We start from the raw sequence: 10,936 nt of genomic DNA, 5'->3' as shown, positions 1-10,936 counted from the left end.
CTCCTCTCGCCTCCCGGCGGGCCCCGAGCGCGCTCCCTGCTCCTGCTTCTCGCCCGCTCCTCGCGGCGCTCCTCAGCCTCTTCTCGGCTACCGCCGGCCGGCCGGGCCCCGCTCCGCCTTCTTCTCGCCGCCCGATGAGCGGGGCCTTTCCGGGGCCTGTCTGCGAGGAGCGGCTGCCGGCCCGGTGGCGGCAGCGCTGAGGCGGCGGCGGCGGCGGTGGGCCTGCGGCGCCGTGCCGGTGGGACAGGCTGCGGCGGCGGCGGGCCTGGGCTGGTCTTGCACTGCTCCCCGCCGCGCGTAGCGTGGCTGGTGACCGCGGGAGGCGGCCCCGGGGTGCCGCTGTGAGCCAAAGATGGATTCACTTTAAGAAGGAAAGAGACGTGGGGCTGCCGCCGGGTCAGGCCCGCGGCGGGAACGGCCTGCCTACTGCTGGCCCTGTCGCCCGGTCCGGCGGCACTGCTGGGCCTACGCCCCCTCCGTACCGGGAACGGCAGCTCTTCGCCAGCCCTGTGGCGGTAGTGGGCGGTCCCCCGGCTCGGTAAGCTCTCGCCAACCGAGCGGAGGCTGCGGGCCCGGCCCGCCTCCCCTGGTCCGAGGAGCAGAGGGCCTCCGCCCTCCTGCCAAGGGCCGTCACTGCTTCCCACCTGTGCAGGGGCTTATTAATCCCACCTGGCAGCGCCTCTCGGGTGAGGGATACTGGTGCCTCACCGGCTATAGTAACGGCACGGAGCTGCTTGTTCTGACGGCTCCGTGCGTTCTCCCTCCTCCCGCTTGCGTCCTGCCTGCTGATTTTGTCTGGTGCCCCCAGCATGAGGTCAGATGTTGCAGGTTTGTGGAGACTCTGCGCCTCTCCTTGCTCGGTACAAGCCAGGGAAGCTTGCTGTCCTGATGTGGCTCTGCTGGTGGCTGAAGTTTAGTGCGGAGTTGGTACTGCTGCAGCTTTGACACTTACCAGGAAAAACGTCAAGCCACTGTGTTGTAAACGTGAGTTTCCTTTAAAAGCATCTTCCTTAAAGTATCCCAGCCCTTCACAGGTGCTTTTGGGTTTTCCTGCTGAATTGACTGAAGGGGGATGAGCTCACAATAACCCGTGTTAAATTGGTGGCTCTCAGAGAACATAGTTTGGGTGTTACATTGACAGACTCCTAAGGATCTTGCTGCTGATTTTGTCAGTGACCTGCAGCAACTTTGCAGCTAAAAGCTGGTGAAGAACTCAAGCAACGTGGAGTGCTGAGTGGGGAATAAGAGATGAGACTCTGATGCATCAGTCTGGTTTGGCACTGTATCTCTGTTCAGGCCATGCATCTATTAACAGAGGAAGCAAACTGTTATGCAAACAGAAACCTAGGAGGAAGAGTTGAGGCCTAGTGCTAGGAAGCAGCAGTTTTTGTGCAGGTTCATTGAAGTGTTGAACACCAAAGGCAGGTCTGGAGGCAGGCAAGAGAAAAGGTGCTCTTTGGTACCTCACCGTGGCTGTGGAGAGGGAGAGCCTCTTAGCTCAGCTCCCATGCTGCTGCAAACTTCTGTGCTGCTAGGCCCAGGTTTGGTGCTTGTGCGTGTGGGGCAAAGGCTGGTAGTAGAAAGCTGGGCAGAGGTTAGAGACAATGTACAGAGCTGGGATTAAAGGTGAAAAAAGCTGCCATGTGATAAGAGAATTCCATCTGCTTCATTCAGCAAGATGATTTGGTCAGTCTGTGTACTTGTGGAGGACAGAAGTTGGGCTGAGGGAATTGCATGGCTGGGGGTGGTACAGTAGTGTGTGCATGGAAATAGAGCATGTTTTTTTCAAGTGACAGAGACTCAAACGTGAGAACAAACTTCCCAAAGTCGGTGGTGTGCTGGCAACATCTCTTTTTGTTAAGAAAAGCAGTGGCAAGCATTGCAGCTCTGCTAACAGCCCGGGAAGTTGTGTGGTCTGCTTTGCTCTGGAGTTTGCAAGGTGGCCACATCTGCCTCCAGGGTGTTCGCTGGGAGATGAATATCTTCGGTAAACAGAGAGGAAGACTGGCAAACACATTTCAGAGTTTTACTTCGGGTTCTTAATTTCTAGGAACATCTGGTTTCCCCTTTGCTGTGTTCACAGGAATGTGTTTACACTGGCAGCAAAGTTATTTGATTTTTCTGAGAGCCTGAACAGGGACGTTTCCCTCGGATGTGTTGTTGCTGTTAGTTTGGTGGCAGCGTCCCTCCAGCCCTTCTGTCTTGCTGTCACTTAGCTGTCAGATTGAGCTGTAGCAAGCTAAACGGAAAAACAAAGAAACAAAAGCAAGGGAAGCTTTAGGGCTAGATCTTAACCAAGATACAGAGGCTTTGGAGGATGCTGCTATGCCAGGTCTAATTGTTATCTCCTTCTGCCAAAATCTGCACTGCTCTTGCTTTTGTTTTTTGTTTGCGTGGGGCTTTTCAGCACCACTCTTGTGCCAGCCCTGGTGGGAGTGAGGGGGATGATGTGTGCAGCTATCTCCTGTCTTGCTGGCCTGTGTCTTGCTGAGCTTTGCTCACCTGAAGGCAGGCACCAGACCTGGGTGGCTCTTGTCCACCCTAATTATGAGGATTGCTCTGGGAGCTGGGCCTCTTCCTCCAGGAGATGTTGCTTTCATCTGTGCCGTTTCAGACAGCTATTTCCACCCCTGTTCTGCATCCTCAGCTTCTCTTTAGAGGCTGCTGTCAGATCAGGGAGAGTTGCTCTCGGTAATAGTTTGGTAAGTGAATTAAAAGGAGGTTCAAGAGAAAATGATCATTTCTTGGGAGGTTGTGTGGTTGCATTGAGTGTGTGAAGTTGTTTTACAAGAAAATCAGGCAGGATAATCTAACAGGTTATTTTTATCAGGGAAAAAGGTGAACAGGAGGGGAAAAAACTTAAAAGAATCATTGTTGTCCACTTGCATATCACAGTCAACTTCCCAGAAGAGGAATGTTCCCTTAATTAGGGGACTAGTTATTACTAATAATTAGCAGACAATTCAGAAAGCTCATACCTTTCCCTTCCATCCAAGGTAGCTCCATCCAGCCATAGCTTGCTGCTGCTTGGTGCTTCTGAGTTTGGATGTGGGCTCTTATCGTGGGGCTCAGCTCTATCGCTGCCTGCGGGAGAACGTCAACATTTGCAGAGCTAGATCAGAGCCCTTTTGAGATAACCATGAATGGAGGAGATTGCTATTAACAAAATTACTTTGCTCTCAACAAATTAGTGTAACAGATTAATCGCTGCTCCTAATCCCTGGCTGGCTGTCCAGGAGGGTGCCTGTGCTGTTGCGGAGCAGGGAGGAATTCTGCTGACAGAATTGCTTCCTTCTGTTCCTTCCTAGCAGTCCTGTAGAGTCTGTACAGTTCCACACACTCTCACCAGTCTGAAAGGATAGGATTTCCCTGAGGAGGGATCAGATCATTAGCTTATAAATAGTAAATGCTTGTCCAGGCCTACTTTTGAGTGCTTGCTGTTTGGAGGTTGTCTCATGTCCTGCCTTTGCAACAAGTACAACTGCATCTGCACCTCGTGGCCCAAAACCAAACCCGAGGAAGTCAGACGTACTTCCTGTTGGAGGTGACGACTTTGTGCAAGGAAGGAAACTGCCCTGGTGTGAGGTGCTTCAGCTTTGCACAGTTTCACATGTGGTTGATCTGAAGGGCTCCAGCAGCAGCTGTGCTGCTGTGTTCCCCAGGGTTGTGTCTGATGCTAGGGGAAAATCAACTCTCTCAACTGGGAATGTGGGCTGAAATGAAACAGAAGCACACCCAGTGGATTAATACCCTTTGAAACGAGCCCATTTCACTTGCTAGAGAGCATGTGGGAGTATTAGGGAGCCCTTCTTGCTAACTGAGCTCTTGGGTGTTCTTTTTGGGCTGTACACACACATTCCCCTTACCTGCCAGCTATTTCCCTCCAGTTTTGCTTTCATTTATTGCAGATTTGGTCAATCTTAAGGCTGCTGTGACTGTTTGATGCTCATGGAGGTTTAGGACCTGTCAAGACTCCTTGCACAGCTGCCCAGCAGTTGTCCTTTTGTGTTCATGTTGAGCCTTCCTCATGCTGAGGCTTTGGTATGGAGCTTTCCATTCACCCTGCTGTTCCTGGCTTTGCCTCTGGGCTGGAAGAGCAGCTTCCTCTTCTCCAGGATGCTTCACTTGGACTTGGGATAGTTTTGCATGGGGTTTGTTTTGCAGCATTGTTCTGCAGACCTGCACGATCTGTAGGCAGTCTGTCTGAGGGCAGGACCTTGCCTTTCCTTAGAGAGTTCACATTGATGGGACACAGCAACAGCCAAACCAGACAGATGGGCCCTGCTCTTAGCTGTGGTTAATGACTGAGAGCAACAAAATCAAAATAACTGCTCATTCTCATTTGAGAGAGGTCCTCAAATTTCTTCTTCAAGAGGGGGAAGCCTGCCCAGGGCCTATCCCAAGAGAGGAGAGTTATGTGTCTGTGTGTTCCCTTTCAACGTGTATCAAGTAACTGGCATTGGAGGCTTCCTTTTGTGTTGTGTGCTTTTGTAGGAGCTTTCAGTCTCTGCTTTAGAGCAATAGCAGTCTTCCTTCCCTCGTGGATCACATTGCTTATCTTCTAGGTGGAGTGTTTGCCCAACAGCATATTTGATACAGCTGATCTCGTGCACTCTAAACCCCATGAAGGTCAGCTGTGCTGGGCACACACAGTGGCTTGCCTTTTGCTAGTGCTGCTTTTCCTGGGGGAAACCAACCCCACAATGACTCTAGAGAGAGTGCAGGTCTGTGCAACGCTGTGACCATGCTGGCCAACAGCCACAGTGTTCATGGGAGGGGTGGTGATGAGGGCTGAGGTTTACCTGAGTCTTGGGTAGAAATAAGGTGGGTGGGCCCGTTCTGATGGCAAAGTGCAGGCTGTGTGTTGGCAACTCTGAGACCTAGCAAGAAGCACGATCTGGCGACTCTTGCTGAGACTGCTAACCACCCGCAGCTCCACCCCTCTTTGGAGGAGTCTGTCCTGGCAGCAGAGACATAGATGCTGCTCCCAACTTATCTGCTCGGGGGGCAAAGTCTTGTATCTGAACTTAAGCCCAGATTCACGGCAGGGTATTCTCTAGAGCTCAGCTTTCTTCCATTTCATGGCTCAGCCAGCACTGACTGCGAGGCAGAGTCGTTGTTCCTTTTCCAACTTGACCAGTTCTTCATTGCAAAATGAAATGGTGGAATTGTTCTCTCTGGCAGAACGTGCTTGGACGTGGTACTGCTTGATTGACAGCTTTATGGTAAGGACCCTCAAAGCATTTCTACTTCACACTCAGTTCAGTTGCTTAGACTCTGCCAGCCTGTCTCTGATGGCCTCTGTTGAAACTAAAGACTGCTCCGAGCGAGGGGTGCAGCGTGCATTGTTCCTTCTGGAAGCTTCAGAGAGCTTTCTTGTTTTGTTTTTAGTCTAGAAACTTGTTGAAGCAGCCAGCTTTCTCTGGGAGGACGATTGCCTTGTGGCAATCCAGCACGAATCTATTCAGTTGCCTCTTGTTATTTCAAGTACTGCCTGGATGTGCAATAAAACCTTTTTTTTTTTTTTTTCCCCTCCTCTCTTTAATCTCTCCAAGTAATTGGTGGAAGTTTGCTTTATTGCCAGAGCATGACTGGCATGTAGCATTTGGTACCGCCAGAGCCAGCTAGAACTCTGTGTCACTGTTTTTATGTGGACAGGAGAAGCTGTTGTCTCGTTTTCGAGGCACCTACACCCAGTTTTGAGAACACCTTGCCGAGGGTACTCGAGGAGAGCGTGGCTGGCTGCCAGCCCTGAGCTCAGGTCACTGCCTGTGCTTCCTGCAGCATGGCTTGCTGCCGGCTTCACCTGCCAGCAGTGGCACCTGATGGGCTCCTCATCCCCCCTAGTGTTTAGGTGTTGATTTAAGAGGGCAGGAGGAACCCCAGAGCCTTTGCTTCTCACTCCAGTCAGCATCATTTGGGCTTGTGTTTGCTTCTGCTTTCTGGTCAGGCTGCACAGCCTCATTTGTGCCTCTCACCAGGTTAGGGCTGCAGCTGCTCCAGTGCCAAAGGCAATTCTCTTCCTTAACTGAATTTCCCAAAGCCCCAAACGCTCAAATCTCACTGAAAACTTTGAAGCAGGGCCACAGCACCTGAGTGCAAACCAAAAAACCCCCTGCTACTCTGAACGTCAGACTTAAGTAAGAGGGAATGCAGCTCCTCAGGCAGAAGGCTGGAGCTGAAGCTGGATGTGAAATGGAGCAGCCTGCTTACAGTGGGGCAGAAAGCTGTGTTTGGGTGGGGGAAGCACAGCTGCAGTGTATCTGGGGAAGCTGGTGTGAAGGTGCACAGCAGAGTGGGGTTTGGTGAGCTCCTCTGCAAACATCAGGGCTATTTTTTTTGTTAAGGTGCTTTGCATACCCCTGAGGATGCTGAGTCTACTGGATGTTACCAGTGACCTGGGCTGTTAAATTCCCCCCATGGCTGTGCAGAAGTACAGTCCATGTCTTGGAGTCCTGCTGTCAGTTTCCCTGCACCCTTGGGGAGCTCTAGGTATTTGTCAGCCCCTAGATCCCTCTCCAGTACGATGAGTGCTGTGACTCCAGGGTTTGTTATAAGCTGATACTTTTATGTCCTCTGTATGTGGGAGTTACTTCCTTTGATGCTGTAGTTCAGTGCTGCTTCTGTGTCTGCGATGCTCCTGGGCAGCCATTTCCCTGCAGTCCCAATGGGTTAGGCAGTGTAATGGCTGGGATCCCTGCAGGGCAATTAACTCTCCTCTTTCTGGGGTATCAGCTCTTATTTCTGTCTAACTGAATCCTTTATGCTTCTAGGCAACGTGCCTGGTCCTTCTCAGTCCCCTGCAAACATCTCTGTGCGCTGCACAGGGCTGTTTGTTGCCTGCTTGGTCTGAAGGGGAGGTCTTCTGCTTCTAGAAAGTGTCTGCTCTGTCAGGGGAGCTCCTGCCTTGCATTTCTCATATCCACACTGTTTAAAGCAGATGAGAAGAGGTGACTACCCTAGGAAAGGAAAGCTCCAGTGCCCCCTTCTGTTTCTCTGCACCTATTCCAGTGTGCTGGTGGTATCCAGAGACCCTGGAAGTGTGTGCAAACCTATCCAGGAGTTGCAGATATTAGCGAGAGGGAGTCTAGGCAAAGAGAAATCTCACCTTGCTTACAGCAAGGAAGCTTCTCTGTCCGAATCTGGCTTCCCCAAGGTGCCAGAGGTTCTGTGTGCTGTCCCCTTTCCCTTTTGCAGGGAGAGGGAATGGCACTGTGCCCAGGGAGAGGGATAGAGCTGAGGCCAGTGGTTTGTGTGAAAGTCATAGCTGAGCTGAGTCTGTCAACCAAACGATGGTGAATTTTGGCACTGATGCCAACACTGACACTGCTAGTTGCTACTAGAGCAGGTACAGTGCCTTCAGAAGACAATTTTGTTAGTGTATTGAGGGAGCTTTAGCATCTCTGGGGGTAACCCAGTGCTGTGTATCCATTCATTCCTGTTCTATCACCCACACTGCTGCCCTGCTCTGGGCCTTGTTGCTTCTAACTCAGGGAGGTAAAAAGTACGCTGGGCTCTGAATGTGTTCCTGGCGTAGGCTGACCTTTTGTGTTTGGATTTAACTGCTGTGGAAGAGAAAGTCCCTTGACTTGAAAGCAGAAGTGCCTGTTCAAGCTGTGAAAACCCTCTTTTCCAGGGGGTTTTGAACCTCTAGTGCGTCATCCTAGCAGCAGTTGTAACTAAAGGGCAACACAACAGCAAAAAATAGTCTGTGGTAAGGGAAGGAGCCATGGTGGGAGACTCCCAGGTATTGGAGGTGTGTGCAGAAATCCCCAAGATGACCTAAAGGCAAGTCCCAGATTTTCCCTGCAGCTTTGTCACATTGCCCCATCTCATAGGGCAGTGTCAAGGGCTTCTCTGCTGGGAAGTGAGAACTTAAAAGTTGTTACTGAAGCACTTCGCTGATGTTTGCCCAGTGGCTGTAAGTGTTTCATTTCGGTTCCTCAGCGCTGCAGTTGTCCTTCAAGTGGGTGCCTACAGTGCTGAGTGGGGAATGTGAGGGCTTTGGAGGAGGCACTTTCAGAGAGGTGAGCTGTGTAAAATGAATCTATGCCTTAAACATGAAGCTGTGATGTTGACTTTGTGTTGCTATAGAATGTTGTGGTGCTGCGAGTCACCAGGGTGCAAGTCCTAGAAGAGCAGATTCTCTCCTTTTGTAGCACAGCAGGCTGGGAGCATGAAGAACCATGATGGAGAGGAGCTTTTCTGCTTGCCGAAGGTGAGGGCTGAGACTTGGGTGAGGGAAGTGGTAATTAATGGAGTTGCCTCAGGCTGAGATTTGATGGACTTGGTGAGAAGCTGGGCCTGCAGGGAGCCCCTGCAGACGAATAAATGATCAGAAGGAACCACTGAGCAGACCTGCTTTTGTCTGAAAAATTGGTCATGGCCTTTCTTGTGCCTGTGGCTGACTCAGATGCTGGCCATTCCTGTTAGGAGAGCTTCTGAAGTGGAAGGTACTGTGCTGCTCACAGGGCAGCCTGGAGATACGTTGCAAGCAGGGAATGCTGCACGCAGCCAGCACCAGCTGGATGCAGAATCACAGCAGGAATGGATGCCAGGGCTGGGCTGTGCCAGCAAGGAACTTGTATCCCTCCCTCCTGTCCTTTGCACTTCTTAGGCTGGCACAAGTTCATTTCTTACCTACTCTGTTCTTTGCTCTTTCTCCTGTCTGGAATGATAAAAGTTAATGTATTCAGCCTACTAGCAGTGCTGCCTGGGGACTGTCACCCTTCCCAGTGTGCCAGTGGGCAGATGGGTACCTTTCTCCTGCCTGCTCTCAGATTCTAGCAGAAAGAGGGTAGCCAGGCACCTTGGGATGCTGGATAATATGATCCTAGACAGAGCCTGTTTTGTTCAGCAAGGAGACTAAGTGGAGAAAATTTTTAATATGGAAGTGTTGAATGCAAAGGTTCTGTGCAGATCTGACTGCCTCATTAGGAAGCAGCTTGCAGAGCTTCCATTGCCATTGCTAAATGAAGCAAGAGAGGAAGCAAAAGTGGTTTCATTCTGTGCAGTGGACCTGTTGGTTTTATAATGAACCACAGACTTGATGAGAAGTGAAACCTCCTCCCTTTCTCCCTCTTCTACTGTGTCTTTCCTCCTTCAGTGGGTATTTCTGCTAAAGGCATTTCCAGAAGTATGAGTGAAACCCTTCCTCCTGTGGCCTTGCCTTCTGTTATTGAAATGCAAGAGGAAGTTCCTTAGACTTCTCAGAAAAGGTTCAACTGGTCTGGGAGCAGAGGAAGTCACATTTTCAGTGTTTGACTAATGACAAAGCTGTCTGAATTGAACCTCCAAGGAGCAGCTGGGTCATCTGGAGGTCCCTCGGGAGCTGGGAGCCTGGCAGGCAGGATTCCACCACACTTGTGCTGCAGGTAGCTGTGCTGCTGCTCCTGCTTCCCCCAAAAAAATTGCAGAGCAAAGGGTTCTTATGGGAGCAACAAGCACAGAAACAGGCTGGATTAAGAGCAGCCCTGCAGAGAAGGACTCAGGGTTGCTGATGGATGAGGCACTTGCCGTGAGCTGGCAATGTGCACTGGCAGCCCAAAAAGCCAGAGGTGTTCTGGGCTGCATCAAAGGTGTGACAGAGGTGGTTCTGCCACTCTACTTTGCTCTCATGGGACCTGTGTTGGGAGTCCCCAACACAAGAAGGACGTGGACCTGTTGGAGTGGATCCAGTTGAGGCCACAAAGATGATCAGAGAGCTGGAGCACCTCCCTTACTGGGGACAGGCTGAGAGAGTTGTGTCTCTTCAGCCTGGAGAAGTGAATGCTCTGGAGAGACCTCAGATGGACCTTCTAGTACCTGAAGGGGACTACAGATATGGTGGGAAGGGACTTTTGACAAGGGCTTGTAGTGATAGGATGAGGAGGCAGTGGTCTGAAAGTAGGGCAGAGTGGATTTAGATGGAACATCAGGAAGAAGTTCTTTACTCTCAGGGTGGTGAGACACTGGAACAGGTTGTCCAGAGACATGGATGCCTCATCCCTGGAAATGTTCAAGACCAGGCTGAATGAGGTTTTGAACAACCTGGTCTAGTGGGATGTGTCCCTGTCCATGGCATGGAGGTTGGAACTGGATGATCTTCCAACTCAAGCCATTCTGTGGTAAGTGCTACAACTCTGACTTTTTCAAAGGTGCAGCTCTGCCTGCTCTGTATCAGTGCCGGCACCCGGAGCTGCTCTGCTGCAGCCCTGGGTGCTGGTGTGTGCTGTAAACCTTTCTGCAGCTGGAATTGCAGAGAGAGCTGCTGCTGGTTTCAGCAGCCATGGGATCTCTTCTCTGCCTGTCAGTGGTCTACTGACATCAGAGAGGAAAGTGCCTGTCTCCTATCTGAGCAAAGACCATGAAACCCCCTTTGTGTTTTTGCCAAGTCTGATGCATTTGCATCATAGTCCCAAACCTTTCAGAGCCAGTAATGATTCTGTATGAGTTCTAATGCAGTTACTAGAAGCAGGAAATCCCAAGCACTGGTCCTGGCACTAATGAAAAGAAAACCTGAATTGCAGCAGAGAAGTGCTGAGTGCTTCTGTTAGTGGTGAGCTTGTCCTGTGGCCACCTTCCTACCCTGCCCTGGTGGAAGCTGGCAGCAGGGAAGGGACAGTGCGTGTGGCTTCGTGCAGCTCTTGCTGCTAGATAAGCAGGGGCCTTGCTATATTTATCAAATTGCCTTCTCTTTCCTTTTATTGATTGGCTGGGGATTTCCCTTTCTAAGAGAGCACATCATGGCCAGCACTGTTTTTAGAAACAGTTAAGCTCATGGTAGAAAGCAGACACAGGAGCAACTAAGCTGACCTGAACTTGTTGTCCTGCACAGGCCATTTGAGGAGAGGTTATTAATGAAAGCAGGTCAGTGGGCAATGCAGGCCCTCCATTGCTGAAATGCAAACCATTTTAGAAGGCTCTAGATATCAAGAAACTGAAGACCAGAGGCTCC

General features: G+C 50.9%; 1 protein-coding gene across 2 annotated transcripts in view; it reads left to right on the top strand.

The window, feature by feature from the left end:
• The first annotated feature begins 349 nt into the window (after positions 1-349).
• The window catches only part of MTMR4 (myotubularin related protein 4), a 75,254-nt gene continuing 64,667 nt past the window's right edge, over positions 350-10,936 (top strand). Inside the window, exon 1 of one of the 2 annotated variants that reach the window (XM_064165996.1) lies at positions 350-538. The gene's annotated coding sequence lies outside the window, so the exon portion shown is untranslated. Of the gene's footprint in view, positions 539-592; positions 985-10,936 lie in introns of those variants that run through there. The other variant, XM_064165999.1, reaches the window with a different exon arrangement.

The sequence above is a fragment of the Pogoniulus pusillus genome, chromosome 27 (assembly GCF_015220805.1).
Source record: "Pogoniulus pusillus isolate bPogPus1 chromosome 27, bPogPus1.pri, whole genome shotgun sequence".
NCBI classification, from domain to species: Eukaryota; Metazoa; Chordata; class Aves; order Piciformes; family Lybiidae; genus Pogoniulus; species Pogoniulus pusillus.
The sequence above is the reverse complement of the archived record's forward strand: the minus strand, read 5'-3'. Positions and strand labels throughout refer to the sequence as shown.